At 46.4% G+C, this 24857-nt stretch overlaps 24 non-coding genes and 46 pseudogenes across 24 annotated transcripts; all 70 read left to right on the top strand.

Annotated features, from left to right (window-relative positions):
* Nucleotides 1-98: 98 nt before the first annotated feature.
* LOC148556960 (5S ribosomal RNA) lies at nucleotides 99-217 on the top strand. The gene has a single exon (XR_015890861.1). It is a non-coding gene; the product is annotated as a 5S ribosomal RNA (ribosomal RNA).
* A 203-nt stretch (nucleotides 218-420) lies between these two features.
* Nucleotides 421-539, top strand: LOC148556961 (5S ribosomal RNA; annotated as a pseudogene).
* A 188-nt stretch (nucleotides 540-727) lies between these two features.
* On the top strand, nucleotides 728-863 carry LOC148556962 (5S ribosomal RNA; annotated as a pseudogene).
* Nucleotides 864-1054: 191 nt separating this feature from the next.
* Nucleotides 1055-1173, top strand: LOC148556963 (5S ribosomal RNA; annotated as a pseudogene).
* Nucleotides 1174-1337: 164 nt separating this feature from the next.
* Nucleotides 1338-1473, top strand: LOC148556964 (5S ribosomal RNA; annotated as a pseudogene).
* A 191-nt stretch (nucleotides 1474-1664) lies between these two features.
* On the top strand, nucleotides 1665-1800 carry LOC148556965 (5S ribosomal RNA; annotated as a pseudogene).
* Nucleotides 1801-1990: 190 nt separating this feature from the next.
* LOC148556966 (5S ribosomal RNA) lies at nucleotides 1991-2126 on the top strand (annotated as a pseudogene).
* A 188-nt stretch (nucleotides 2127-2314) lies between these two features.
* Nucleotides 2315-2450, top strand: LOC148556967 (5S ribosomal RNA; annotated as a pseudogene).
* A 190-nt stretch (nucleotides 2451-2640) lies between these two features.
* On the top strand, nucleotides 2641-2776 carry LOC148556968 (5S ribosomal RNA; annotated as a pseudogene).
* A 526-nt stretch (nucleotides 2777-3302) lies between these two features.
* Nucleotides 3303-3421, top strand: LOC148556969 (5S ribosomal RNA). Its single transcript, XR_015890789.1, has one exon. It is a non-coding gene; the product is annotated as a 5S ribosomal RNA (ribosomal RNA).
* A 193-nt stretch (nucleotides 3422-3614) lies between these two features.
* LOC148556970 (5S ribosomal RNA) lies at nucleotides 3615-3750 on the top strand (annotated as a pseudogene).
* A 181-nt stretch (nucleotides 3751-3931) lies between these two features.
* Nucleotides 3932-4050, top strand: LOC148556971 (5S ribosomal RNA; annotated as a pseudogene).
* Nucleotides 4051-4228: 178 nt separating this feature from the next.
* LOC148556972 (5S ribosomal RNA) lies at nucleotides 4229-4347 on the top strand (annotated as a pseudogene).
* Nucleotides 4348-4525: 178 nt separating this feature from the next.
* On the top strand, nucleotides 4526-4644 carry LOC148556973 (5S ribosomal RNA). Its single transcript, XR_015891084.1, has one exon. It is a non-coding gene; the product is annotated as a 5S ribosomal RNA (ribosomal RNA).
* A 184-nt stretch (nucleotides 4645-4828) lies between these two features.
* LOC148556974 (5S ribosomal RNA) lies at nucleotides 4829-4964 on the top strand (annotated as a pseudogene).
* Nucleotides 4965-5490: 526 nt separating this feature from the next.
* On the top strand, nucleotides 5491-5609 carry LOC148556975 (5S ribosomal RNA). The gene has a single exon (XR_015890858.1). It is a non-coding gene; the product is annotated as a 5S ribosomal RNA (ribosomal RNA).
* A 193-nt stretch (nucleotides 5610-5802) lies between these two features.
* Nucleotides 5803-5938, top strand: LOC148556976 (5S ribosomal RNA; annotated as a pseudogene).
* Nucleotides 5939-6125: 187 nt separating this feature from the next.
* Nucleotides 6126-6244, top strand: LOC148556977 (5S ribosomal RNA; annotated as a pseudogene).
* A 178-nt stretch (nucleotides 6245-6422) lies between these two features.
* On the top strand, nucleotides 6423-6541 carry LOC148556978 (5S ribosomal RNA; annotated as a pseudogene).
* A 178-nt stretch (nucleotides 6542-6719) lies between these two features.
* LOC148556979 (5S ribosomal RNA) lies at nucleotides 6720-6838 on the top strand. The gene has a single exon (XR_015891126.1). It is a non-coding gene; the product is annotated as a 5S ribosomal RNA (ribosomal RNA).
* A 183-nt stretch (nucleotides 6839-7021) lies between these two features.
* LOC148556980 (5S ribosomal RNA) lies at nucleotides 7022-7157 on the top strand (annotated as a pseudogene).
* A 525-nt stretch (nucleotides 7158-7682) lies between these two features.
* On the top strand, nucleotides 7683-7801 carry LOC148556981 (5S ribosomal RNA). Its single transcript, XR_015890790.1, has one exon. It is a non-coding gene; the product is annotated as a 5S ribosomal RNA (ribosomal RNA).
* A 203-nt stretch (nucleotides 7802-8004) lies between these two features.
* Nucleotides 8005-8140, top strand: LOC148556982 (5S ribosomal RNA; annotated as a pseudogene).
* A 190-nt stretch (nucleotides 8141-8330) lies between these two features.
* LOC148556983 (5S ribosomal RNA) lies at nucleotides 8331-8466 on the top strand (annotated as a pseudogene).
* A 192-nt stretch (nucleotides 8467-8658) lies between these two features.
* On the top strand, nucleotides 8659-8777 carry LOC148556984 (5S ribosomal RNA; annotated as a pseudogene).
* A 178-nt stretch (nucleotides 8778-8955) lies between these two features.
* LOC148556985 (5S ribosomal RNA) lies at nucleotides 8956-9074 on the top strand (annotated as a pseudogene).
* Nucleotides 9075-9252: 178 nt separating this feature from the next.
* On the top strand, nucleotides 9253-9371 carry LOC148556986 (5S ribosomal RNA; annotated as a pseudogene).
* Nucleotides 9372-9557: 186 nt separating this feature from the next.
* LOC148556987 (5S ribosomal RNA) lies at nucleotides 9558-9693 on the top strand (annotated as a pseudogene).
* A 193-nt stretch (nucleotides 9694-9886) lies between these two features.
* On the top strand, nucleotides 9887-10005 carry LOC148556988 (5S ribosomal RNA; annotated as a pseudogene).
* Nucleotides 10006-10184: 179 nt separating this feature from the next.
* On the top strand, nucleotides 10185-10303 carry LOC148556989 (5S ribosomal RNA; annotated as a pseudogene).
* Nucleotides 10304-10481: 178 nt separating this feature from the next.
* On the top strand, nucleotides 10482-10617 carry LOC148556990 (5S ribosomal RNA; annotated as a pseudogene).
* A 183-nt stretch (nucleotides 10618-10800) lies between these two features.
* On the top strand, nucleotides 10801-10919 carry LOC148556991 (5S ribosomal RNA). Its single transcript, XR_015891672.1, has one exon. It is a non-coding gene; the product is annotated as a 5S ribosomal RNA (ribosomal RNA).
* Nucleotides 10920-11122: 203 nt separating this feature from the next.
* Nucleotides 11123-11241, top strand: LOC148556992 (5S ribosomal RNA; annotated as a pseudogene).
* Nucleotides 11242-11432: 191 nt separating this feature from the next.
* On the top strand, nucleotides 11433-11568 carry LOC148556993 (5S ribosomal RNA; annotated as a pseudogene).
* A 190-nt stretch (nucleotides 11569-11758) lies between these two features.
* LOC148556994 (5S ribosomal RNA) lies at nucleotides 11759-11877 on the top strand. Its single transcript, XR_015890840.1, has one exon. It is a non-coding gene; the product is annotated as a 5S ribosomal RNA (ribosomal RNA).
* A 517-nt stretch (nucleotides 11878-12394) lies between these two features.
* Nucleotides 12395-12530, top strand: LOC148556995 (5S ribosomal RNA; annotated as a pseudogene).
* Nucleotides 12531-13060: 530 nt separating this feature from the next.
* Nucleotides 13061-13179, top strand: LOC148556996 (5S ribosomal RNA). Its single transcript, XR_015890566.1, has one exon. It is a non-coding gene; the product is annotated as a 5S ribosomal RNA (ribosomal RNA).
* Nucleotides 13180-13372: 193 nt separating this feature from the next.
* On the top strand, nucleotides 13373-13508 carry LOC148556997 (5S ribosomal RNA; annotated as a pseudogene).
* A 479-nt stretch (nucleotides 13509-13987) lies between these two features.
* Nucleotides 13988-14106, top strand: LOC148556998 (5S ribosomal RNA; annotated as a pseudogene).
* Nucleotides 14107-14286: 180 nt separating this feature from the next.
* LOC148556999 (5S ribosomal RNA) lies at nucleotides 14287-14405 on the top strand. Its single transcript, XR_015891004.1, has one exon. It is a non-coding gene; the product is annotated as a 5S ribosomal RNA (ribosomal RNA).
* A 207-nt stretch (nucleotides 14406-14612) lies between these two features.
* LOC148557000 (5S ribosomal RNA) lies at nucleotides 14613-14731 on the top strand. The gene has a single exon (XR_015890567.1). It is a non-coding gene; the product is annotated as a 5S ribosomal RNA (ribosomal RNA).
* A 203-nt stretch (nucleotides 14732-14934) lies between these two features.
* LOC148557001 (5S ribosomal RNA) lies at nucleotides 14935-15070 on the top strand (annotated as a pseudogene).
* A 479-nt stretch (nucleotides 15071-15549) lies between these two features.
* Nucleotides 15550-15668, top strand: LOC148557002 (5S ribosomal RNA; annotated as a pseudogene).
* Nucleotides 15669-15847: 179 nt separating this feature from the next.
* LOC148557003 (5S ribosomal RNA) lies at nucleotides 15848-15966 on the top strand (annotated as a pseudogene).
* A 208-nt stretch (nucleotides 15967-16174) lies between these two features.
* On the top strand, nucleotides 16175-16293 carry LOC148557004 (5S ribosomal RNA; annotated as a pseudogene).
* A 189-nt stretch (nucleotides 16294-16482) lies between these two features.
* LOC148557005 (5S ribosomal RNA) lies at nucleotides 16483-16618 on the top strand (annotated as a pseudogene).
* A 196-nt stretch (nucleotides 16619-16814) lies between these two features.
* On the top strand, nucleotides 16815-16933 carry LOC148557006 (5S ribosomal RNA). Its single transcript, XR_015891422.1, has one exon. It is a non-coding gene; the product is annotated as a 5S ribosomal RNA (ribosomal RNA).
* A 187-nt stretch (nucleotides 16934-17120) lies between these two features.
* LOC148557007 (5S ribosomal RNA) lies at nucleotides 17121-17239 on the top strand (annotated as a pseudogene).
* Nucleotides 17240-17420: 181 nt separating this feature from the next.
* On the top strand, nucleotides 17421-17539 carry LOC148557008 (5S ribosomal RNA; annotated as a pseudogene).
* Nucleotides 17540-17722: 183 nt separating this feature from the next.
* On the top strand, nucleotides 17723-17841 carry LOC148557009 (5S ribosomal RNA; annotated as a pseudogene).
* A 186-nt stretch (nucleotides 17842-18027) lies between these two features.
* Nucleotides 18028-18146, top strand: LOC148557010 (5S ribosomal RNA). The gene has a single exon (XR_015891721.1). It is a non-coding gene; the product is annotated as a 5S ribosomal RNA (ribosomal RNA).
* Nucleotides 18147-18330: 184 nt separating this feature from the next.
* Nucleotides 18331-18449, top strand: LOC148557011 (5S ribosomal RNA). Its single transcript, XR_015891163.1, has one exon. It is a non-coding gene; the product is annotated as a 5S ribosomal RNA (ribosomal RNA).
* A 418-nt stretch (nucleotides 18450-18867) lies between these two features.
* On the top strand, nucleotides 18868-18986 carry LOC148557012 (5S ribosomal RNA; annotated as a pseudogene).
* Nucleotides 18987-19173: 187 nt separating this feature from the next.
* LOC148557013 (5S ribosomal RNA) lies at nucleotides 19174-19292 on the top strand (annotated as a pseudogene).
* A 187-nt stretch (nucleotides 19293-19479) lies between these two features.
* On the top strand, nucleotides 19480-19598 carry LOC148557014 (5S ribosomal RNA; annotated as a pseudogene).
* An 891-nt stretch (nucleotides 19599-20489) lies between these two features.
* Nucleotides 20490-20608, top strand: LOC148557015 (5S ribosomal RNA). Its single transcript, XR_015890573.1, has one exon. It is a non-coding gene; the product is annotated as a 5S ribosomal RNA (ribosomal RNA).
* Nucleotides 20609-20793: 185 nt separating this feature from the next.
* Nucleotides 20794-20912, top strand: LOC148557016 (5S ribosomal RNA; annotated as a pseudogene).
* A 173-nt stretch (nucleotides 20913-21085) lies between these two features.
* On the top strand, nucleotides 21086-21204 carry LOC148557017 (5S ribosomal RNA). The gene has a single exon (XR_015891760.1). It is a non-coding gene; the product is annotated as a 5S ribosomal RNA (ribosomal RNA).
* Nucleotides 21205-21387: 183 nt separating this feature from the next.
* LOC148557018 (5S ribosomal RNA) lies at nucleotides 21388-21506 on the top strand. The gene has a single exon (XR_015891306.1). It is a non-coding gene; the product is annotated as a 5S ribosomal RNA (ribosomal RNA).
* A 185-nt stretch (nucleotides 21507-21691) lies between these two features.
* Nucleotides 21692-21810, top strand: LOC148557019 (5S ribosomal RNA; annotated as a pseudogene).
* Nucleotides 21811-21984: 174 nt separating this feature from the next.
* Nucleotides 21985-22103, top strand: LOC148557020 (5S ribosomal RNA). Its single transcript, XR_015891200.1, has one exon. It is a non-coding gene; the product is annotated as a 5S ribosomal RNA (ribosomal RNA).
* Nucleotides 22104-22289: 186 nt separating this feature from the next.
* Nucleotides 22290-22408, top strand: LOC148557021 (5S ribosomal RNA; annotated as a pseudogene).
* Nucleotides 22409-22591: 183 nt separating this feature from the next.
* LOC148557022 (5S ribosomal RNA) lies at nucleotides 22592-22710 on the top strand. Its single transcript, XR_015891701.1, has one exon. It is a non-coding gene; the product is annotated as a 5S ribosomal RNA (ribosomal RNA).
* Nucleotides 22711-22894: 184 nt separating this feature from the next.
* On the top strand, nucleotides 22895-23013 carry LOC148557023 (5S ribosomal RNA). Its single transcript, XR_015889933.1, has one exon. It is a non-coding gene; the product is annotated as a 5S ribosomal RNA (ribosomal RNA).
* Nucleotides 23014-23195: 182 nt separating this feature from the next.
* On the top strand, nucleotides 23196-23314 carry LOC148557024 (5S ribosomal RNA). Its single transcript, XR_015889932.1, has one exon. It is a non-coding gene; the product is annotated as a 5S ribosomal RNA (ribosomal RNA).
* A 189-nt stretch (nucleotides 23315-23503) lies between these two features.
* On the top strand, nucleotides 23504-23622 carry LOC148557025 (5S ribosomal RNA; annotated as a pseudogene).
* Nucleotides 23623-23793: 171 nt separating this feature from the next.
* On the top strand, nucleotides 23794-23912 carry LOC148557026 (5S ribosomal RNA). The gene has a single exon (XR_015891761.1). It is a non-coding gene; the product is annotated as a 5S ribosomal RNA (ribosomal RNA).
* Nucleotides 23913-24095: 183 nt separating this feature from the next.
* On the top strand, nucleotides 24096-24214 carry LOC148557027 (5S ribosomal RNA). Its single transcript, XR_015890380.1, has one exon. It is a non-coding gene; the product is annotated as a 5S ribosomal RNA (ribosomal RNA).
* Nucleotides 24215-24398: 184 nt separating this feature from the next.
* Nucleotides 24399-24517, top strand: LOC148557028 (5S ribosomal RNA; annotated as a pseudogene).
* Nucleotides 24518-24690: 173 nt separating this feature from the next.
* LOC148557029 (5S ribosomal RNA) lies at nucleotides 24691-24809 on the top strand. Its single transcript, XR_015890427.1, has one exon. It is a non-coding gene; the product is annotated as a 5S ribosomal RNA (ribosomal RNA).
* Nucleotides 24810-24857: the final 48 nt, after the last annotated feature.

Below are 24857 nucleotides of genomic sequence, written 5' to 3' on the forward strand. Positions count from 1 at the left end.
ATTTTCGGCAAGCTCGCACGGGCCCGTTAGGGATTCGCAGCTCGACTTACCTTACGTCGCGAGACATGCTTATGATAATTGTGTGCGCATACTTTAACAGGTGCGATCATACCAGCACTAATGCACCGGATCCCATCAGAACTTCGCAGTTAAGCGTGATTGGGCGAGAGTAGTACTAGGATGGGTGACCTCCTGGGAAGTCCTCGTGTTGCACCTCTTTTTATTTTATTTTATATTATTTTATTTTTTACGTCGTGCTTATCCTTGTTCTTTAAATGACGCTATATTGAACAGTTTAGCTAAAGCGAGCCTCAATTACCTGATTTTCGGCAAGCTCGCACGGGCCCCGTTGGGATTCGCAGCTCGACTTACCCTACGTCGCGAGACATGCTTATGATAATTAAGTGCGCATACTTTAACAATTGCGATCATACCAGCACTAATGCACCGGATCCCATCATAACTTCGTAGTTAAGCGTGGTTGGGCTAGAGTAGTACTAGGATGGGTGACCTCCTGGGAAGTCCTCGTGTTGCACCTTTTTTTTTGTTTTTTTTTACGTCGTACTTACCCTCGTTCTTTAAACGACGCTATCTTGAATAGTTTAGCTAAAGTGAGCCTCATTGACCTGATTTTCGGCAAGCTCGCACGGGCCCCGCAGGGATTCATAGCTCGACTTACCCTACGTCTCGAGACATGCTTATGATAATTGTGTGTGCATACTTTAATAAGTGTGATCATACCAGCACCAATGCACCGGATCCCATCAGAACTCCGCAGTTAAGCGTGCTTGGGCGAGAGTAGTACTAGGACGAGAGTAGTACTAGGATGGGTGACCTCCTGGGAAGTCCTCGTGTTGCACCTCTTTTTTTTTCTTTTTTTTTTACGTCGTGCTTATCCTCGTTCTTTAAACGACGCTATCTTGAATAGTTTAGCCAAAGCGAGCCTCAATGACCTGATTTTCGGCAAGCTCGCACGGGCACCGCAGGGATTCGCAGCTCAACTTACCCTACGTCGCGAGACATGCTTATGATAATTGTGCGCGCACACCTTAACATATGCGATCATACCAGCACTACTGCACCGGATCCCATCAGAACTTCGTAGTTAAGCGTCCTTGGGCGAGAGTAGTACTAGGCTGGGTGACCTCCTGGGAAGTCCTCGTGTTGCACCTCTTTTTTTTTTTTTACGTCGTGCTTACCCTCGTTCTTTAAACGACGCTAACTTGAATAGTTTCGCTAAAGCGAACCTTAATGACCTGAGCCCCGCGGGGCTTCGCAGCTCGACTTACCCTACTTCGCGAGACATGCTTATGATAATTGTGTGCGCATACTTTATTAGGTGCGATCATACCAGCACCAATGCATCGGATCCCATCAGAACTCCGCAGTTAAGCGTGCTTGGGCGAGAGTAGTACTAGGACGAGAGTAGTACTAGGATGGGTGACCTCCTGTGAAGTCCTCGTGTTGCACCTCTTTTTTTTTCTTTTTTTTTTACGTCGTGCTTATCCTCGTTCTTTAAACGACGCTAACTTGAATAGTTTCGCTAAAGCGAACCTTAATGACCTGATTTTCGGCAAGCTCACACGGGCCCCGCAGGGCTTCGCAGCTCGACTTACCCTACGTCGCGAGACATGCTTATGATAATTGTGTGCGCATACTTTAATAGGTGCGATCATACCAACACCAATGCACCGGATCCCATCAGAACTCCGCAGTTAAGCGTGCTTGGGCGAGAGTAGTACTAGGACGAGAGTAGTACTAGGATGGGTGACCTCCTGGGAAGTCCTCGTGTTGCACCTCTTTTTTTTTCTTTTTTTTTTACGTCGTGCTTACCCTCATTCTTTAAACGATGCTAACTTGAATAGTTTCGCTTAAGAGAACCTCAATGACCTGATTTTCGGCAAGCCACACAGGACCCGCAGGGCTTCGCAGCTCGACTTACCCTACGTCGCGAGACATGCTTATGATAATTGTGTGTGCATACTTTAATAGGTGCGATCATACCAGCACTGATGCACCGGATCCCATTAGAACTCCGCAGTTAAGCGTGCTTGGGCGAGAGTAGTACTAGGACGAGAGTAGTACTAGGATGGGTGACCTCCTGGGAAGTCCTCATGTTGCACCTCTTTTTTTGTTTTTTTTTTTACATTGTGCTTCCCTCATTCTTTAAACGACGCTATCTTGAATAGTTTAGCTAAAGCGAGCCTCAATGACCTGATTTTCGGCAAGCTCGCACGGGCCCGCAGGGATTCGCAGCTCGACTTACCCTACGTCGCGAGACATGCTTATGATAATTTTGTGCGCATACTTTAATAGGTGCGATCATACCCGCACCAATGCACCGGATCCCATCAGAACTCCGCAGTTAAGCGTGCTTAGGCGATAGTAGTACTAGGACAAGAGTAGTACTAGGATGGGTGACCTCCTGGGAAGTCCTCGTGTTGCACCTCTTTTTTTTCTTTTTTTTTTACGTCGTGCTTACCCTCGTTCTTTAAACGACGCTAACTTGAATAGTTTCGCTAAAGCGAACCTCAATGACCTGATTTTCGGCAAGCTCACACGGGCCCCGCAGGGCTTCGCAGCTCGACTTACCCTACGTCGCGAGACATGCTTATGATAATTGTTTGTACATACTTTGATAGGTGCGATCATACCAGCACTAATGCACCGGATCCCATCAGAACTCCGAAGTTAAGCGTGCTTGGGCGAGAGTAGTACTAGGACGAGAGTAGTACTAGGATGGGTGACTTCCTGGGAAGTCCTCATCTTGCACCTCTTTTTTTTTGGTTTTTTTTTTACGTTGTGCTTACCCTCGTTCTTTAAACGACGCTATCTTGAATAGTTTAGCTAAAGCGAGACTCATTGACCTGATTTTCGGCAAGCTCGCACGGGCACCGCAGGGATTCGCTGCTCGACTTACCCTACGTCCTGAGACATGCTTATGACAATTGTGTGCGCATACTTTAGCAAGTACGATCATACCAGCACTAATGCACCAGATCCCATCAAAACTCCGCAGTTAAGCGTGCTTGGGAGAGAGTAGTACTAGGACGAGAGTAGTACTAGGATGGGTGACCTCCTAGGAAGTCCTCATGTTGCACCTCTTTTTTTTGTTTTTTTGTTTTTTTTTTTACATCGTGCTTACCCTCGTTCTTTAAACGACGCTATCTTGAATAGTTTAGCTAAAGCGAGCCTCAATGACCTGACTTTCGGCAAGCTCCCACAGGCCCCGCAGGATTCGCAGCGCGACTTAACCTACGTCGCGAGACATGCTTATGATAATTGTGTGCACATACTTTAACAAGTGCGATCATACCAGCACTAATGCACCGGATCCCATTAGAACTTCGCAGTTAAGCGTGCTTGGGCGAGAGTAGTACTAGGATGGGTGACCTCCTGGGAAGTCCTCGTGTTGCACCTCTTTTTATTTTATTTTATTTTTTACGTCGTGCTTACCCTTGTTCTTTAAACGACGGTATATTGAACAATTTAGCTAAAGCGAGCCTCAATGACTTGATTTTCGGCAAGCTCGCACGGGCCTCGTAGAGATTCACAGCTCGACTTATCCTACGTCACGAGACATGCTTATGATAATTGTGTGCGCTTACTTTAATAGGTGCGATCATACCAGCACTAATGCACCGGATCCCATCAGAACTCCGCAGTTAAGCGTGCTTGGGCGAGAGTAGTACTAGGACGAGAGTAGTACTAGGATGGGTGACCTCCTGGGAAGTCCTCATGTTTCACCTTTTTTTTTTTTTACATCATGATTACCCTCGTTCTTTAAACGACGCTATCTTGAATAGTTTAGCTAAAGCGAGCCTTAATGACCTGATTTTCGGCAAGCTCGCACGGGCCCCGCAGGATTCGCAGCTCGACTTACCCTACGTCGCGAGACATGCTTATGATAATTGTGTGCGCATACTTTAATAGGTGCGATCATACCAGCACTAATGCACCGGATCCCATCAGAATTCCGTACTTAAGCGTGCTTGGACGAGAGTAGTACTAGGATGGGTGACGTACTGGGAAGTCCTCGTGTAGCACTTTTTTTTTTACGTCATGCTTACCCTTGTTCTTTAAACGACGCTATTTTGAGTAGCTTAGCTAAAGCGAGCCACAATGACCTGATTTTCGGCAAGCTCGCACGGGCCCCGTAGGGATTTGCAGCTCGACTTACCCTACGTCGCGAAACATGCTTATGATAATTGTGTGCGCATACTTTAACAGGTGCGATCATACCAGCACTAATGCACCGGATCCCATCAGAACTTCGCAGTTAAGCGTCCTTGGACGAGAGTAGTACTAGGATGGGTGACGTACTGGGAAGTCCTCGTGTAGCACTTGTTTTTTTACGTCGTGCTTACCCTTGTTCTTTAAACGACGCTATTTTGAATAGCTTAGCTAAAGCAAGCCACAATGACCTGATTTTTGGCAAGCTCGCACGGGCCCCCTAGGGATTCGCAGCTCGACTTACCCTACGTCGCGAGACATGCTTATGTTAATTGTGTGCGCATACTTTAACAGGTGCGATCATACCAGCACTAATGCACCAGATCCCATCAGAACTTTGCAGTTAAGCGTGCTTAGGCGAGAGTAGTACTAGGATGGGTGACCTCCTGGGAAGTCCTCGTGTTGCACCTCTTTTTTTTTTTTTACGTCGTGCTTACCCTCGTTCTTTAAACGACACTAACTTGAATAGTTTCGCTAAAGCGAACCTCAATGACCTGATTTTCGGTAAGCTCACACGGGCCCTGCGGGGCTTCGCAGCTCGACTTACCCTACGTCGCGAGACATGCTTATGATAATTGTTTGTGCATACTTTGATAGGTGCGATCATACCAGCACTAATGCACCGGATCCCATCAGAACTCCGAAGTTAAGCGTGCTTGGGCGAGAGTAGTACTAGGACGAGAGTAGTACTAGGATGGGTGACTTCCTGGGAAGTCCTCATCTTGCACCTCTTTTTTTTTGGTTTTTTTTTTACGTTGTGCTTACCCTCGTTCTTTAAACGACGCTATCTTGAATAGTTTAGCTAAAGCGAGACTCATTGACCTGATTTTCGGCAAGCTCGCACGGGCACCGCAGGGATTCGCTGCTCGACTTACCCTACGTCCTGAGACATGCTTATGACAATTGTGTGCGCATACTTTAGCAAGTACGATCATACCAGCACTAATGCACCAGATCCCATCAAAACTCCGCAGTTAAGCGTGCTTGGGCGAGAGTAGTACCAGGACGAGAGTAGTACTAGGATGGGTGACCTCCTGGGAAGTCCTCATGTTGCACCTCTTTTTTTTTGTTTTTTTGTTTTTTTTTTACATCGTGCTTACCCTCGTTCTTTAAACGATGCTATCTTGAATAGTTTAGCTAAAGCGAGCCTCAATGACCTGATTTTCGGCAAGCTCCCACAGGCCCCGCAGGATTCGCAGCGCGACTTAACCTACGTCGCGAGACATGCTTATGATAATTGTGTGCACATACTTTAACAAGTGCGATCATACCAGCACTAATGCACCGGATCCCATTAGAACTTCGCAGTTAAGCGTGCCTGGGCGAGAGTAGTACTAGGATGGGTGACCTCCTGGGAAGTCCTCGTGTTGCACCTCTTTTTATTTTATTTTATTTTTTACGTCGTGCTTACCCTTGTTCTTTAAACGACGGTATATTGAACAATTTAGCTAAAGCGAGCCTCAATGACTTGATTTTCGGCAAGCTCGCACGGGCCCCGTAGAGATTCACAGCTCGACTTATCCTACGTCACGAGACATGCTTATGATAATTGTGTGCGCTTATTTTAATAGGTGCGATCATACCAGCACTAATGCACCGGATCCCATCAGAACTCCGCAGTTAAGCGTGCTTGGGCGAGAGTAGTACTAGAACGAGAGTAGTACTAGGATGGGTGACCTCCTGGGAAGTCCTCATGTTTCACCTCTTTTTTTTTTTTTTTTTACATCATGATTACCCTCGTTCTTTAAACGACGCTATCTTGAATAGTTTAGCTAAAGCGAGCCTTAATGACCTGATTTTCGGCAAGCTCGCACGGGCCCCGCAGGATTCGCAGCTCGACTTACCCTACGTCGCGAGACATGCTTATGATAATTGTGTGCGCATACTTTAATAGGTGCGATCATACCAGCACTAATGCACCGGATCCCATCAGAATTCCGTACTTAAGCGTGCTTGGACGAGAGTAGTACTAGGATGGGTGACGTACTGGGAAGTCCTCGTGTAGCACTTTTTTTTTTACGTCGTGCTTACCCTTGTTCTTTAAACGACGCTATTTTGAGTAGCTTAGCTAAAGCGAGCCACAATGACCTGATTTTCGGCAAGCTCGCACGGGCCCCGTAGGGATTTGCAGCTCGACTTACCCTACGTCGCGAAACATGCTTATGATAATTGTGTGCGCATACTTTAACAGGTGCGATCATACCAGCACTAATGCACCGGATCCCATCAGAACTTCGCAGTTAAGCGTCCTTGGACGAGAGTAGTACTAGGATGGGTGACGTACTGGGAAGTCCTCGTGTAGCACTTGTTTTTTTACGTCGTGCTTACCCTTGTTCTTTAAACGACGCTATTTTGAATAGCTTAGCTAAAGCAAGCCACAATGACCTGATTTTTGGCAAGCTCGCACGGGCCCCCTAGGGATTCGCAGCTCGACTTACCCTACGTCGCGAGACATGCTTATGTTAATTGTGTGCGCATACTTTAATAGGTGCGATCATACCAGCACTAATGCACCAGATCCCATCAGAACTTTGCAGTTAAGCGTGCTTAGGCGAGAGTAGTACTAGGATGGGTGACCTCCTGGGAAGTCCTCGTGTTGCACCTTTTTTTTTTTTTTACGTCGTGCTTACCCTCGTTCTTTAAACGACACTAACTTGAATAGTTTCGCTAAAGCGAACCTCAATGACCTGATTTTCGGTAAGCTCACACGGGCCCTGCGGGGCTTCGCAGCTCGACTTACCCTACGTCGCGAGACATGCTTATGATAATTGTTTGTGCATACTTTGATAGGTGCGATCATACCAGCACTAATGCACCGGATCCCATCAGAACTCCGAAGTTAAGCGTGCTTGGGCGAGAGTAGTACTAGGACGAGAGTAGTACTAGGATGGGTGACTTCCTGGGAAGTCCTCATCTTGCACCTCTTTTTTTTTGGTTTTTTTTTTACGTTGTGCTTATCCTCGTTCTTTAAACGACGCTATCTTGAATAGTTTAGCTAAAGCGAGACTCATTGACCTGATTTTCGGCAAGCTCGCACGGGCACCGCAGGGATTCGCTGCTCGACTTACCCTACGTCCTGAGACATGCTTATGACAATTGTGTGCGCATACTTTAGCAAGTACGATCATACCAGCACTAATGCACCAGATCCCATCAAAACTCCGCAGTTAAGCGTGCTTGGGCGAGAGTAGTACCAGGACGAGAGTAGTACTAGGATGGGTGACCTCCTGGGAAGTCCTCATGTTGCACCTCTTTTTTTTGTTTTTTTGTTTTTTTTTTACATCGTGCTTACCCTCGTTCTTTAAACGACGCTATCTTGAATAGTTTAGCTAAAGCGAGCCTCAATGACCTGATTTTCGGCAAGCTCCCACAGGCCCCGCAGGATTCGCAGCGCGACTTAACCTACGTCGCGAGACATGCTTATGATAATTGTGTGCACATACTTTAACAAGTGCGATCATACCAGCACTAATGCACCGGATCCCATTAGAACTTCGCAGTTAAGCGTGCTTGGGCGAGAGTAGTACTAGGATGGGTGACCTCCTGGGAAGTCCTCGTGTTGCACCTCTTTTTATTTTATTTTATTTTATTTTATTTTTTACGTCGTGCTTACCCTTGTTCTTTAAACGACGGTATATTGAACAATTTAGCTAAAGCGAGCCTCAATGACTTGATTTTCGGCAAGCTCGCACGGGCCCCGTAGAGATTCACAGCTCGACTTATCCTACGTCACGAGACATGCTTATGATAATTGTGTGCGCTTACTTTAATAGGTGCGATCATACCAGCACTAATGCACCGGATCCCATCAGAACTCCGTAGTTAAGCGTGCTTGGGCGAGAGTAGTACTAGGACGAGAGTAGTACTAGGATGGGTGACCTCCTGGGAAGTCCTCATGTTTCACCTCTTTTTTTTTTTTTTTTTTTTACATCATGATTACCCTCGTTCTTTAAACGACGCTATCTTGAATAGTTTAGCTAAAGCGAGCCTTAATGACCTGATTTTCGGCAAGCTCGCACGGGCCCCGCAGGATTCGCAGCTCGACTTACCCAACGTCGCGAGACATGCTTATGATAATTGTGTGCGCATACTTTAATAGGTGCGATCATACCAGCACCAATGCACCGGATCCCATCAGAAGTCCGCAGTTAAGTGTGCTTGGGCGAGAGTAGTACTAAGATGAGAGTAGTACTAGGATGGGTGACCTCCTGGGAAGTTCTCGTGTTGCACCTCTTTTTTTTTTCTTTTTTTTTTACGTCGTGCTTACCCTCGTTCTTTAAAGGACGCTAACTTGAATAGTTTCGCTAAAGCGAACCTCAATGATCTGATTTTCGGCAAGCTCACACGGGCCCCGCAGGGCTTCGCAGCTCGACTTACCCTACTTCGCGAGACATGCTTATGATAATTGTGTGCGCATACTTTAATAGGTGCGATCATACCAGCACTAATGCACCGGATCCCATCAGAATTCCGTACTTAAGCGTGCTTGGATGAGAGTAGTACTAGGATGGGTGACGTACTGGGAAGTCCTCGTGTAGCACTTTTTTTTTTACGTCGTGCTTACCCTTGTTCTTTAAACGACGCTATTTTGAGTAGCTTAGCTAAAGCGAGCCACAATGACCTGATTTTCGGCAAGCTCGCACGGGCCCCGTAGGGATTTGCAGCTCGACTTACCCTACGTCGCGAAACATGCTTATGATAATTGTGTGCGCATACTTTAACAGGTGCGATCATACAAGCACTAATGCACCGGATCCCATCAGAACTTCGCAGTTAAGCGTCCTTGGACGAGAGTAGTACTAGGATGGGTGACGTACTGGGAAGTCCTCGTGTAGCACTTGTTTTTTTACGTCGTGCTTACCCTTGTTCTTTAAACGACGCTATTTTGAATAGCTTAGCTAAAGCAAGCCACAATGACCTGATTTTCGGCAAGCTCGCACGGGCCCCCTAGGGATTCGCAGCTCGACTTACCCTACGTCGCGAGACATGCTTATGTTAATTGTGTGCGCATACTTTAACAGGTGCTATCATACCAGCACTAATGCACCGGATCCCATCAGAACTTTGCAGTTAAGCGTGCTTAGGTGAGAGTAGGACTAGGATGGGTGACCTCCTGGGAAGTCCTTGTGTTGCACCTCTTTTTTTTTTTTTTTACGTCGTGCTTACCCTCGTTCTTTAAACGACACTAACTTGAATAGTTTCGCTAAAGCGAACCTCAATGACCTGATTTTCGGTAAGCTCACACGGGCCCTGCGGGGCTTCGCAGCTCGACTTACCCTACGTCGCGAGACATGCTTATGATAATTGTGAGCGCATACTTTAATAGGTGCGATCATACCAGCACCAATGCACCGGATCCCGTCAGAACTCCCCAGTTAAGCGTGCTTGGGCGAGAGTAGTACTAGGACGAGAGTAGTACTAGGATGGGTGACCTCCTGGGAAGTTCTCGTGTTGCATCTCTTTTTTTTTTCTTTTTTTTTTTACATTGTGCTTACCCTCGTTCTTTAAACGACGACATCTTGAATAGTTTAGCTAAAGCGAGCCTCAATGACCTGATTTTTGGCAAGCTCGCACGGGCCCCGCAGGGATTCGCAGCTCGACATACCCTACGTCGCGAGACATGCTTATGATAATTGTGTGCGCATACTTTAACAGGTACGATCATACCAGCACTAATGCACCGAATCCCATCAGAATTCCGCAGTTAAGCGTGCTTGGACGAGAGTAGTTCTAGGATGGGTGACCTCCTGGGAAGTCCTCGTGTAGCACCTTTTTTTTTTACGTCGTGCTTACCCTCGTTCTTTAAACGACGCTAACTTGAATAGTTTCGCTAAAGCGAACCTCAATGACCTGATTTTCGGCAAGCTCACACGGGCCCCGTAGGGCTTCGAAGCTCGACTTACCCTACGTCGCGAGACATGCTTATGATTATTGTGTGCGCATACTTTAACAGGTGCGATCATACCAGCACTAATGCACTGGATCCCATCAGAACTCCGCAGTTAAGCTTGCTTGGGCGAGAGTATTACTAGGATGGGTGACCTCTTGGGAAGTCCTCGTGTAGCACATTTTTTTTTACGTCGTGCTTACCCTTGTTCTTTAAACGATGCTATAGTGAATAGCTTAGCAAAAGCGAGCCTCAATGACCTGATTTTCGGCAAGCACGCACGAGCCCCGCAGGGATTCGCAGCTCGACTTACCCTACGTCGCGAGACATGCTTATGATAATTGTGTGTGCATACTCTAACAGGTGCGATCATACCAGCACTAATGCACCAGATCCCATCAAAACTCCGCAGTTAAGCGTGCTTGGGCGAGAGTAGTACTAGGCCGAGAGTAGTACTAGGATGGGTGACCGCCTAAGAAGTCCTCGTGTTGCACCTCTTTTTTTTTTTTACGTCGTGCTTACCCTTGTTCTTTAAACGACGCTATATTGGATAGCTTAGCTAAAGCGAGCCTCAATGACCTGATTTTCGGCAAGCTCGCACGGGCCCGTTAGGGATTCGCAGCTCGACTTACCTTACGTCGCGAGACATGCTTATGATAATTGTGTGCGCATACTTTAACAGGTGCGATCATACCAGCACTAATGCACCGGATCCCATTAGAACTTCGCAGTTAAGCATGATTGGGCGAGAGTAGTACTAGGATGGGTGACCTCCTGGGAAGTCCTCGTGTTGCACCTCTTTTTATTTTATTTTATATTATTTTATCTTTTACGTCGTGCTTATCCTTGTTCTTTAAATGACGCTATATTGAACAGTTTAGCTAAAGCGAGCCTCAATTACCTGATTTTCGGCAAGCTCGCACGGGCCCCGTTGGGATTCGCAGCTCGACTTACCCTACGTCGCGAGACATGCTTATGATAATTAAGTGCGCATACTTTAACAATTGCGATCATACCAGCACTAATGCACCGGATCCCATCATAACTTCGTAGTTAAGCGTGGTTGGGCTAGAGTAGTACTAGGATGGGTGACCTCCTGGGAAGTCCTCGTGTTGCACCTTTTTTTTTTGTTTTTTTTTTTACGTCGTACTTACCCTCGTTCTTTAAACGACGCTATCTTGAATAGTTTAGCTAAAGCGAGCCTCAATGACCTGATTTTCGGCAAGCTCGCACGGGCCCCGCAGGGATTCATAGCTCGACTTACCCTACGTCTCGAGACATGCTTATGATAATTGTGTGTGCATACTTTAATAAGTGCGATCATACCAGCACCAATGCACCGGATCCCATCAGAACTCCGCAGTTAAGCGTTCTTGGGCGAGAGTAGTACTAGGACGAGAGTAGTACTAGGATGGGTGACCTCCTGGGAAGTCCTCGTGTTGCACCTCTTTTTTTTTCTTTTTTTTTACGTCGTGCTTATCCTCGTTCTTTAAACGACGCTATCTTGAATAGTTTAGCCAAAGCGAGCCTCAAAGACCTGATTTTCGGCAAGCTCGCACGGGCACCGCAGGGATTCGCAGCTCGACTTACCCTACGTCGCGAGACATGCTTATGATAATTGTGTGTGCATACTTTAATAGGTGCGATCATACCAGCACTAATGCACCGGATCCCATTAGAACTCCGCAGTTAAGCGTGCTTGGGCGAGAGTAGTACTAGGGTGGGTGACCTCCTGGGAAGTCCTCATGTTGCATCTCTTTTTTTGTTTTTTTGTTTTTTACATTGTGCTTCCCTCATTCTTTAAACGACGCTATCTTGAATAGTTTAGCTAAAGCGAGCCTCAATGACCTGATTTTCGGCAAGCTCGCACGGGCCCGCAGGGATTCGCAGCTCGACTTACCCTACGTCGCGAGACATGCTTATGATAATTGTGTGCGCATACTTTAATAGGTGCGATCATACCCGCACCAATGCACCGGATCCCATCAGAACTCCGCAGTTAAGCGTGCTTGGGCGATAGTAGTACTTGGACAAGAGTAGTACTAGGATGGGTGACCTCCTGGGAAGTCCTCATGTTGCACCTCTTTTTTTTCTTTTTTTTTTACGTCGTGCTTACCCTCGTTCTTTAAACGACGCTAACTTGAATAGTTTCGCTAAAGCAAACCTCAATGACCTGATTTTCGGCAAGCTCACACGGGCCCCGCAGGGCTTCGCAGCTCGACTTACCCTACGTCGCGAGACATGCTTATGATAATTGTTTGTGCATACTTTGATAGGTGCGATCATACCAGCACTAATGCACCGGATCCCATCAGAACTCCGAAGTTAAGCGTGCTTGGGCGAGAGTAGTAGTAGGACGAGAGTAGTACTAGGATGGGTGACTTCCTGGGAAGTCCTCATGTTGCACCTCTTTTTTTTTTTGGTTTTTTTTTTTTACGTTGTGCTTACCCTCGTTCTTTAAACGACGCTATCTTGAATAGTTTAGCTAAAGCGAGACTCATTGACCTGATTTTCGGCAAGCTCGCACGGGCACCGCAGGGATTCGTAGCTCGACTTACCCTACGTCGTGAGACATGCTTATGACAATTGTGGGCGCATACTTTAGCAGGTATGATCATACCAGCACTAATGCACCAGATCCCATCAAAACTCCGCAGTTAAGCGTGCTTGGATGAGAGTAGTACCAGGACGAGAGTAGTACTAGGATGGGTGACCTCCTGGGAAGTCCTCATGTTGCACCTCTTTTTTTTGTTTTTTTGTTTTTTTTTTCACATCGTGCTTACCCTCGTTCTTTAAACGACGCTATCTTGAATAGTTTAGCTAAAGCGAGCCTCAATGACCTGATTTTCGGCAAGCTCCCACAGGCCCCGCAGGATTCGCAGCGCGACTTAACCTACGTCGCGAGACATGCTTATGATAATTGTGTGCACATAATTTAATAAGTGCGATCATACCAGCACTAATGCACCGGATCCCATCAGAACTTCGCAGTTAAGCGTGCTTGGGCGAGAGTAGTACTAGGATGGGTGACCTCCTGGGAAGTCCTCGTGTTGCACCTCTTTTTATTTTATTTTATTTTTTACGTCGTGCTTACCCTTGTTCTTTAAATGACGGTATATTGAACAATTTAGCTAAAGCGAGCCTCAATGACCTGATTTTCGGCAAGCTCGCACGGGCCCCGTAGAGATTCACAGCTCGACTTATCCTACGTCATGAGACATGCTTATGATAATTGTGTGCGCTTACTTTAATAGGTGCGATCATACCAGCACTAATGCACCGGATCCCATCAGAACTCCGCAGTTAAGCATGCTTGGGCGAGAGTAGTACTAGGACGAGAGTAGTACTAGGATGGGTGACCTCCTGGGAAGTCCTCATGTTTCACCTCTTTTTTTTTTTACATCGTGCTTACCCTCGTTCTTTAAACGACGCTATCTTGAATAGTTTAGCTAAAGCGAGCATCAATGACCTGATTTTCGGCAAGCTCGCACGGGCCCCGCAGGATTCGCAGCTCGACTTACCCTACGTCGCGAGACATGCTTATGATAATTGTGTGCGCATACTTTAATAGGTACGATCATAGTAGCACTAATGCACCGGATCCCCTCAGAATTCCACAGTTAAGCGTGCTTGGGCGAGAGTAGTACTAGGATGGGTGACCTCCTATGAAGTCCTCTTGTAGCAACTTTTTTTTTTACGTCGTGCTTACCCTTGTTTTTTAAACGACGCTATATTGAATAGCTTAGCTAAAGCGAGCCTCAATGACCTGATTTTCAGAAAGCTCGCACGGGCCCCGTAGGGATTTGCAGCTCGACTTACCCTACGTCGCGAGACATGCTTATGATAATTGTGTGCGCATACTTTAACAGGTGCGATCATACCAGCACTAATGCACCGGATCCCATTAGAACTTTACAGTTAAGCGTGCTTGGGCGAGAGTAGTACTAGGATGGGTGACCTCCTAGGAAGTCCTCGTGTTGCAACTCTTTTTTTTTTTACGTCGTGCTTACCCTTGTTCTTTAAACGACGCTATATTGAATAGTTTAGCTAAAGCGAGCCTCAATGACCTGATTTTCGGCAAGCTCGCATGGGCCCCGTAGGGGTTCGCACCTCGACTTACCCTACGTCGCGAGACATGCTTATGATAATTGTGCGCATACTTTAACAGCTGCGATCATACCAGCACTAATGCACCGGATCCCATTAGAACTTCGCAGTTAAGCGTGCTTGGGCGAGAGTAGTACTAGGATGGGTGACCTCCTGGGAAGTCCTCGTGTTGCACCTCTTTATATTTTATTTTATTTTATTTTATTTTATGTTTTACGTCGTGCTTACCCTTGTTCTTTAAACGACGCTATATTGAATAGTTTAGCTAAAGCGAGCCTCAATGACCTGATTTTCGGCAAGCTCCCACAGGCCCCGCAGGATTCGCAGCGCGACTTAACCTACGTCGCGAGACATGCTTATGATAATTGTGTGCACATAATTTAATAAGTGCGATCATACCAGCACTAATGCACCGGATCCCATCAGAACTTCGCAGTTAAGCGTGCTTGGGCGAGAGTAGTACTAGGATGGGTGACCTCCTGGGAAGTCCTCGTGTTGCACCTCTTTTTATTTTATTTTATTTTATTTTATTTTTTACGTCGTGCTTACCCTTGTTCTTTAAATGACGGTATATTGAACAATTTAGCTAAAGCGAGCCTCAATGACCTGATTTTCGGCAAGCTCGCACGGGCCCCGTAGAGATTCACAGCTCGACTTATCCTACGTCATGAGACATGCTTATGATAATTGTGTGCGCTTACTTTAATAGGTGCGATCATACCAGCACTAATGCACCGGATCCCATCAGAACTCCGCAGTTAAGCGTGCTTGGGCGAGAGTAGTACTAGGACGAGAGTAGTACTAGGATGGGTGACCTCCTGGGAAGTCCTCATGTTTCACCTCTTTTTTTTTTTACATCGTGCTTACCCTCGTTCTTTAAACGACGCTATCTTGAATAGTTTAGCTAAAGCGAGCATCAATGACCTGATTTTCGGCAAGCTCGCACGAGCCCTGCAGGATTCGCAGCTCGACTTACCCTACGTCGCGAGACATGCTTATGATAATTGTGTGCGCATACTTTAATAGGTACGATCATAGTAGCACTAATGCACCGGATCCCCTCAGAATTCCACAGTTAAGCGTGCTTGGGCGAGAGTAGTACTAGGATGGGTGACCTCCTATGTAGTCCTCTTGTAGCAACTTTTTTTTTTACGTCGTGCTTACCCTTGTTCTTTAAACGACGCTATATTGAATAGCTTAGCTAAAGCGAGCCTCAATGACCTGATTTTCAGAAAGCTCGCACTGGCCCCGTAGGGATTCGCAGCTCGACTTACCCTACGTCGCGAGACATGCTTATGATAATTGTGTGCGCATACTTTAACAGGTGCGATCATACCAGCACTAATGCACCGGATCCCAATAGAACTTTGCAGTTAAGCGTGCTTGGGCGAGAGTAGTACTAGGATGGGTGACCTCCTAGGAAGTCCTCGTGTTGCAACTCTTTTTTTTTTACGTCGTGCTTACCCTTGTTCTTTAAACGACGCTATATTGAATAGTTTAGCTAAAGCGAGCCTCAATGACCTGATTTTCGGCAAGCTCGCATGGGCCCCGTAGGGGTTCGCAGCTCGACTTACCCTACGTCGCGAGACATGCTTATGATAATTGTGCGCATACTTTAACAGCTGCGATCATACCAGCACTAATGCACCGGATCCCATTAGAACTTCGCAGTTAAGCGTGCTTGGGCGACAGTAGTACTAGGATGGGTGACCTCCTGGGAAGTCCTCGTGTTGCACCTCTTTATATTTTATTTTATTTTATTTTATTTTATGTTTTACGTCGTGCTTACCCTTGTTCTTTAAACGACGCTATATTGAATAGTTTAGCTAAAGCGAGCCTCAATGACCTGATTTTCGGAAAGCTCACACGGGCCCTGTAGAGATTCACAGCTCGACTTACCCTACGTCGCGAGACATGCTTATGATAATTGTGTGCGCATACTTTAACAGTTATGATCATACCAGCACTAATGCACCAGATCCCATCAGAACTACGTAGTTAAGCGTGCTTGGGCGAGAGTAGTACTAGGATGGGTGACCTCCTGGGAAGTCCTCGTGCGGCACCTTTTTTTTTTGTTTTTTTTTATGTCGTGCTTACCCTTGTTCTTCAAATGATGTTAACTTGAATAGTTTTGCTAAAGCGAACCTCAATGACCTGATTTTTGGCAAGCTCATACGGGCCCCGCAGGGCTTCGCAACTCGACTTACCCTGTGTCGCGAGACATGCTTATAATAATTGTGTGCGCTCACTTTAATAGGTGCGATCATACCAGCACTAATGCACCGGATCCCATCAGAACTCCGCAGTTAAGCGTGCTTGGGCGAGAGTAGTACTAGGACGAGAGTAGTACTAGGATGGGTGACCTCCTGGGAAGTCCTCATGTTGCAACTCTTTTTTTTGTTTTTTTTTTTTTTTTACATCGTGCTTACCCTCGTTCTTTAAACGACGCTATCTTGAATAGTTTAGCTAAAGCGAGCCTCAATGACCTGATTTTCGGCAAGCTCGCATGAGCCTTGCAGGGATTCGCAGCTCGACTTACCCTACGTCGCGAGACATGCTTATGATAATTATGTGCGCATATTTTAATAGGTGCGATCATACCAGCACTAATGCATCGGATCCCATCAGAACTCCGCAGTTAAGCGTGCTTGGGCGAGAGTAGTACCAGGATGGGTGACATCCTGGGAAGTCCTCGTGTTGCACCTCTTTTTTTTTTTATTTTACGTCGTGCTTACCCTCGTTCTTTAAACGACGCTATCTTGAATAGTTTAGCTAAAGCGAGCCACAATGACCTGATTTTAGGCAAGCTCGCACGGGCCCCACAGGGATTCGCAGCTCCACTTACCCTACGTCGCGAGACATGCTTATGATAATTGTGTGCGCGTATTTTAATAGGTGCGATCATACCAGCACAAATGCAACAGATCCCATCAGAACTCCGCAGTTAAGCGTGCTTGGGAGAGAGTAGTACTAGGATGGGTGACCTCTTGGGAAGTCCTCGTGTTGCACCACTTTTTTTTTTACGTCGTGCTTACCCTCGTTCTTTAAACGACGCTATCTTGAATAGTTTAGCTAAAGCGAGCCTCAATAACCTGATTTTAGGCAAGCTCGCATGGGCCCTGCAAGGATTCGCAGCTCGAGTTACCCTTTGTCCCGAGACATGCTTATGATAATTATGTGCGCATATTTTAATAGGTGCGATCATACCAGCACTAATGCACCAGATCCCATCAAAACTACGCAGTTAAGCCTGCTTGGGCGAGAGTAGTACTAGGATGGGTGACCTCCTGCGAAGTCCTCGTGTTGCACCTCTTTTTTTTTTTTACGTCGTGTTTACCCTCGTTCTTTAAACGACGCTATCTTGAATAGTTTAGCTAAAGCGAGTCTCAATGACCTGATTTTAGGCAAGCTCGCACGGGCCCTGCAGGGATTCGCAGCTCGACTTACCCTACGTCGCAAGACGTGCTTATGATAATTATGTGCGCATATTTTAATAGGTGCGATCATACCAACAATAATGCACCGGATCCCATCAGAACTCTGCAGTTAAGCGTGCTTGGGCAAGAGTAGTACTAGGATGGGTGACCTCCTGGGAAGTCCTCGTGTTGCACCTTTTTTTTTATTATTTTACATCGTGCTTACCCTTGTTCTTTAAACGACGCTATCTTGAATAGTTTAGCTAAAGCGAGCCTCAATGACCTGATTTTAGGCAAGCTCGCACGGGCCCCACAGGGATTCGCAGCTCGACTTACCCTACGTCGCGAGACATGCTTATGATAATTGAGTGCGCGTATTTTAATAGGAGCGATCATACCAGCACTAATGCACCGGATCCCATCAGAACTCCGCAGTTAAGCGTGCTTGGGCGAGAGTAGTACTAGGATGAGTGACCTCCTAAGAAGTCCTCGTGTTGCACCTCTTTTTTTTTTTTTTACGTCGGGCTTACCTCGTTCTTTAAACGACGCTATCTTGAATAGTTTTGCTAAAGCGAGCCTCAATGACCTGATTTTAGGCAAGCTCGCACGGGCCCTGCAGGGATTCGCAGCTCGACTTACCCTACGTCGCGAGACATGCTTATGATATTTATGTGCGCATATTTTAATAGGTGCGATCATACCAGCACTAATGCACCGGATCCCATCAGAACTCCGCAGTTAAGCGTGCTTGGGCGAGATTAGTACTAGGATGGGTGACCTCCTAGGAAGTCCTCATGTTGCACCTCTTTTTTTTTTTTTTTACGTCGTGCTTACCCTCGTTCTTTAAACAATGCTATCTTGAATAGTTTAGGTAAAGCAAGCCTCAATGACCTGATTTTAGGCAAACTCGCACGGGCCCCACAGGGATTCGCAGCTCGAGTTACCCTACGTCGCAAGACATGCTTATGATAATTGTCTGCGCGTATAGCGAGAGTAGTACTAGGATGGGTGACCTCCTGGGAAGACTTTGTGTTGCACCTCTTTTTTTTTTATACGACGTGCTTACCCTCGTTCTTTAAACGACGCTATCTTGAATAGTTTAGCTAAAGCGAGCCTCAATAACCTGATTTTAGGTAAGCTCGCACGGGCCTTGCAGGGATTCGCAGCTCGACTTACCCTACGTCGCGAGACATTCTTATGATAATTGTGTGCGCATATTTTAATGGGTGTGATCATACCAGCACTAATGCACCGGATACCATCAGAACACCGCAGCTAAGCGTGATTGGGCGAGAGTATTACTAGGATGGGTGACCTCTTGGGAAGTCCTCGTGTTGCACCTTTTGTTTTTTTTTTTTTACGTTGTGCTTACCCTCGTTGTTTAAACGACGCTATCGTGAATAGTTTAGCTAAAGCGAGCCTCAATGACCTGATTTTAGGCAAGCTCGCACGGGCCCCACAGGGATTCGCAGCTCGACTTGCCCTATGTCACGAGACATGCTTATGATAATTATATGCGCATATTTTAATAGGTGCGATCATACCAGATCTAACGCACTGGATCCCATCAGAATTCCGCAGTTAAGCGTGCTTGGGAGAGAGTAGTACTACGATGGGTGACCTCCTGGGAAGTCCTCGTGTTGCACTTCTTTTTTTTTTTATTATACGTCGTGCTTACCCTCGTTCTTTAAACGACGCTATCTTGAACAGTTTAGCTAAAGCGAGCCTCAATGACCTGATTTTAGGCAAGTTCGCACGAGCCGCACAGGGATTCACAGCTCGACTTACCCTACGTCGCGAGACATGCTTATGATAACTGAGTGCGCATATTTTAATAGGTGCGATCATACCAGCACTAATGCACTGGATCCCATCAGAATTCTGCAGTTAAGCGTGCTTGGGAGAGAGTAGTACTAGGATGGGTGACCTCCTGGGAAGTCCTCGTGTTGCACCTTTTTTTTTATTTTTTTTATTTTTTTTTACGTCGTGCTTACCCTCGTTTTTTAAACGATGCTAACTTGAATAGTTTAGTTAAAGCGAGCCTCAATGACCTGATTTTAGGCAAGCTCGCACGGGCCCCACAGAGATTTGCAGCTCGACTTACCCTACGTCGCGAGACATGCTTATGATAATTATCTGCGCGTATAACGAGAGTTTTACTAGGATGGGTGACCTCCTGGGAAGTCTTCGTGTTGCACCTCTTTTTTTTTTATGTCGTGCTTACCCTCGTTCTTTAAACAATGTTATCTTGAATAGTTTAGCTAAAGCGAACCTCAATGACATGATTTTAGGCAAGCTCGCACGGGCCCCACAGGGATTCGCAGCTCGACTTACCCTACGTCGCGAGACATGCTTATTATAATTATCTGCGCGTATAACGAGAGTTTTACAAGGATGGGTGAGCTCCTGGGAAGTCTTCGTGTTGCACCTCTTTTTTTTTATGTCGTGCTTACCCTCGTTCTTTAAACGATGCTATCTTGAATAGTTTAGCTAAAGCGAGCCTCAATGACCTGATTTTAGGCAAGCTCGCACGGGCCCTGCAGGGATTCGCAGCTCGACTTACCCTACGTCGCGAGACATGCTTATGATAATTGTCTGCGCGTATAGCGAGAGTAGTACTAGGATGAGTGACCTCCTGGGAAGTCTTCGTGTTGCACCTCTTTTTTTTTTTTTTACGTCGTGCTTACCCTCGTTCTTTAAACGATGCTATCTTGAATAGTTTAGCTAAAGCGAGCCTCAATGACCTGATTTTAGGCAAGCTCGCACGGGCCCCACAGAGATTCGCAGCTCGAGTTTACCCTACATCGCGAGACATGCTTATGATAATTGTGTGCGCGTATTTTAATAGGTGCGATCATACCAGCACTAATGCACCGGATCCCATCAGAACTTCGCAGTTAAGCGTGCTTGGGTGAGAGTAGTACTAGGATGGGTAACCTCCTGGGAAGTCCTCATGTTGCACCTCTTTTTTTTTATTTTACGTCGTGCTTACCCTCGTTCTTTAAACGACGCTATCTTGAATAGTTTAGCTAAAGTGAGCCTCAATGACCTTATTTTAGGCAAGCTCGCACGGGCCCCGCAGGGATTCGCAGCTCGACTTACCCTACGTCGCGAGACATGCTTATGATAATTGAGTGGGCGTATTTTAATAGGTGCGATCATTCCAGCACTAATGCACCGGATCCCATCAGAACTCCGCAGTTAAGCGTGCTTGGGCGAGAGTAGTACTAGGATATGTGATCTCCTGGGAAGTACTCATGTTGCACATTTTTTTTTTTACGTCTTGGTTACCCTCATTCTTTAAATATCTTGAATAGTTTAGCTAAAGCGAGTCTCAATGACCAGATTTTAGGCAAGCTCGCACGGGCCCCGCAGGGATTCGCAGCTCGACTTACCCAACGTAGCGAGACATGCTTATGATAATTATGTGCGCGTATTTTAGTAGTGCAATCATACCAGCACTAATGCACCGGATCCCATCAGAACTCCGCAGTTAAGCGTGCTTGGGTGAGAGTAGTACTAGGATGGGTGACCTCCTGGGAAGTCCTCGTGTTGCAGCTCTTTTTTTTTTTTACGTCGTGCTTACCCTCGTTCTTTAAACGACGCTATCTTGAATAGTTTAGCTAAAGCGAGCCTCAATGACCTGATTTTAGGCAAGCTCGCACGGGCCCCACAGGGATTCACAGCTCGACTTACCCTACGTCGCGAGACATGCTTATGATAATTGTGTGCGCGTATTTTAATAGGTGCGATCATACCAGCATTAATGCACCGGATCCCATCAGAACTCCGCAGTTAAGCGTGCTTGGGTGAGAGTAGTACTAGGATGGGTGACCTCCTGGGAAGTCTTCGTGTTGTACCTCTTTTTTTTTTTTTTACGTCATGCTTACCCTTGTTCTTTAAACGACGCTATCTTGAATAGTTTAGCTAAAGCGAGTCTCAATGACCTAATTTTAGGCAAGCTCGCACGGTCCCCGCAAGGATTCGCAGCTCGACTTACCCTACGTCACGAGACATGCTTATGATAATTGAGTGGGCGTATTTTAATCGGTGCAATCATTCCAGCACTAATGCACCGAATCCCATCAGAACTCCGCAGTTAAGCGTGCTTGGGCGAGAGTAGTACTAGGATATATGACATCCTGGGAAGTACTCGTGTTGCACCTTTTTTTTTTTACGTCGTGGTTACCCTCGTTCTTTAAATATCTTGAATAGTTTATCTAAAGCGAGCCTCAATGACCTGATTTTAGGGAAGCTCGCACAGGGCCTGCAGGGATTCGCAGCTCGACTTACCCTACGTCGCGAGACATGCTTATGATAAATATGTGCGCATATTTTAATAGGTGCGATCATACCAGCACTAATGCACCGGATCCCATCAGAACTTCGCAGTTAAGCGTGCTTGGGCGATAGTAGTACTAGGATGGGTGACCTCTTGGGAAGTCCTCGTGTTGCACCTCTTTTTTTTTTTTTTTTACGTCGTGCTTACCCTCTTTCTTTAAACGATGCTATCTTGAATAGTTTTGCTAAAGCGAGCCTCAATGACCTGATTTTAGGCAAGCTCGCACGGGCCCCGCAGGGATTCGCAGCTCCACTTACCCAACGTAGCGAGACATGCTTATGATAATTATGTGCGCGTATTTTAGTAGTGCGATCATACCAGCACTAATGCACCGGATCCCATCAAAACTTCGCAGTTAAGCGTGCTTGGGCGAGAGTAGTACTAGGATGGGTGACCTCCTGGGAAGTACTCGTATTGCAGCTCTTTTTTTTTTTTACGTCGTGCTTACCCTCGTTCTTTAAACGACGCTATCTTGAATAGTTTAGCTAAAGCGAGCCTCAATGACCTGATTTTAGGCAAGCTCGCATGGGCCCCACAGGGATTCGCAGCTCGACTTACCCTACGTCGCGAGACATGCTTATGATAATTGTGTGCGCGTATTTTAATAGGTGCGATCATACCAGCACTAATGCACCGGATCCCATCAGAACTCCGCAGTTAAGCGTGCTTGGGCGAGAGTAGGACTAGGATGGGTGACCTCCTGGGAAGTCGTTGTGTTGCACCTCTTTTTTTTTTTTTACGTCGTGCTTACCCTTGTTCTTTAAACGACGCTATCTTGAATAGTTTAGCTAAAGCGAGTCTCAAAGACCTGATTTTAGGCAAGCTCGCACGGGCCCCGCACGGATTCGCAGCTCGACTTACCCTACGTCGCGAGACATGCTTATGATAATTATGTGCGCGTATTTTAATAGGTGCGATCATACCAGCACTAATGCACCGGATCCCATTAGAACTCCGCAGTTAAGCGTGCTTGGGCGAGAGTAGTACTAGGATGGGTGACCGCCTAGGAAGTCCTCGTGTTGCACCTCTTTTTTTTTTTACGTCGTGCTTACCCTCGTTCTTTAAACGATTCTATCTTGAATAGTTTAACTAAAGCGATTCTCAATGACCTGATTTTAGGCAAGCTCGCACGGGCCCCGCAGGGATTCGCAGCTCGACTTACCCTACGTCGCGAGACATGCATATGATAATTATGTGCGCGTATTTTAATAGGTGCGATCATACCAGCACTAATGCACCGGATCCCATCAGAACTCCGCAGTTAAGCGTGCTTGGGTGAGAGTAGTACTAGAATGGGTAACCTCCTGGGAAGTCCTCATGTTGCACCTCTTTTTTTTTTTTTATTTTACGTCGTGCTTACCCTCGTTCTTTAAACGACGCTATCTTGAATAGTTTAGCTAAAGTGAGCCTCAATGACCTTATTTTAGGCAAGCTTGCATGGGCCCCGCAGGGATTCGCAGCTCGACTTACCCTACGTCGCGAGACATGCTTATGATAATTGAGTGGGCGTATTTTAATAGGTGCGATCATTCCAGCACTAATGCACCGGATCCCATCAGAACTCCGCAGTTAAGCGTGCTTGGGCGAGAGTAGTACTAGGATATGTGATCCCCTGGGAAGTACTCATGTTGCACATTTTTTTTTACGTCTTGGTTACCCTCATTCTTTAAATATCTTGAATAGTTTAGCTAAAGCGAGTCTCAATGACCAGATTTTAGGCAAGATCGCACGGGCCCTGCAGGGATTCGCAGCTCGACTTACCCAACGTAGCGAGACATGCTTATGATAATTATGTGCGCGTATTTTAGTAGTGCAATCATACCAGCACTAATGCACCGGATCCCATCAGAACTCCGCAGTTAAGCGTGCTTGGGTGAGAGTAGTACTAGGATGGGTGACCTCCTGGGAAGTCCTCGTGTTGCAGCTCTTTTTTTTTTTTACGTCGTGCTTACCCTCGTTCTTTAAACGACGCTATCTTGAATAGTTTAGCTAAAGCGAGCCTCAATGACCTGATTTTAGGCAAGCTCGCACGGGCCCCACAGGGATTCGCAGCTCGACTTACCCTACGTCGCGAGACATGCTTATGATAATTGTGTGCGCGTATTTTAATAGGTGCGATCATACCAGCACTAATGCACCGGATCCCATCAGAACTCCGCAGTTAAGCGTGCTTGGGCGAGAGTAGTACTAGGATGGGTGACCTCCTGGGAAGTCTTCGTGTTGTACCTCTTTTTTTTTTTTTACGTCGTGCTTACCCTTGTTCTTTAAACGACGCTATCTTAAATAGTTTAGCTAAAGCGAGTCTCAATGACCTAATTTTAGGCAAGCTCGCACGGTCCCCGCAAGGATTCGCAGCTCGACTTACCCTACGTCACGAGACATGCTTATGATAATTGAGTGGGCGTATTTTAATAGGTGCAATCATTCCAGCACTAATGCACCGAATCCCATCAGAACTCCGCAGTTAAGCGTGCTTGGGCGAGAGTAGTACTAGGATATATGACATCCTGGGAAGTACTCGTGTTGCACCTTTTTTTTTTACGTCGTGGTTACCCTCGTTCTTTAAATATCTTGAATAGTTTATCTAAAGCGAGCCTCAATGACCTGATTTTAGGCAAGCTCGCACAGGGCATGCAGGGATTCGCAGCTCGACTTACCCTACGTCGCGAGACATGCTTATGATAAATATGTGCGCATATTTTAATAGGTGCGATCATACCAGCACTAATGCACCGGATCCCATCAGAACTCCGCAGTTAAGCGTGCTTGGGCGATAGTAGTACTAGGATGGGTGACCTCTTGGGAAGTCCTCGTGTTGCACCTCTTTTTTTTTTTTTACGTCGTGCTTACCCTCTTTCTTTAAACGATGCTA

This window comes from Arachis ipaensis, chromosome B6 (assembly GCF_059453495.1).
Source record: "Arachis ipaensis isolate K30076 ecotype BB chromosome B6, ASM5945349v1, whole genome shotgun sequence".
Classification (NCBI taxonomy): Eukaryota; Viridiplantae; Streptophyta; class Magnoliopsida; order Fabales; family Fabaceae; genus Arachis; species Arachis ipaensis.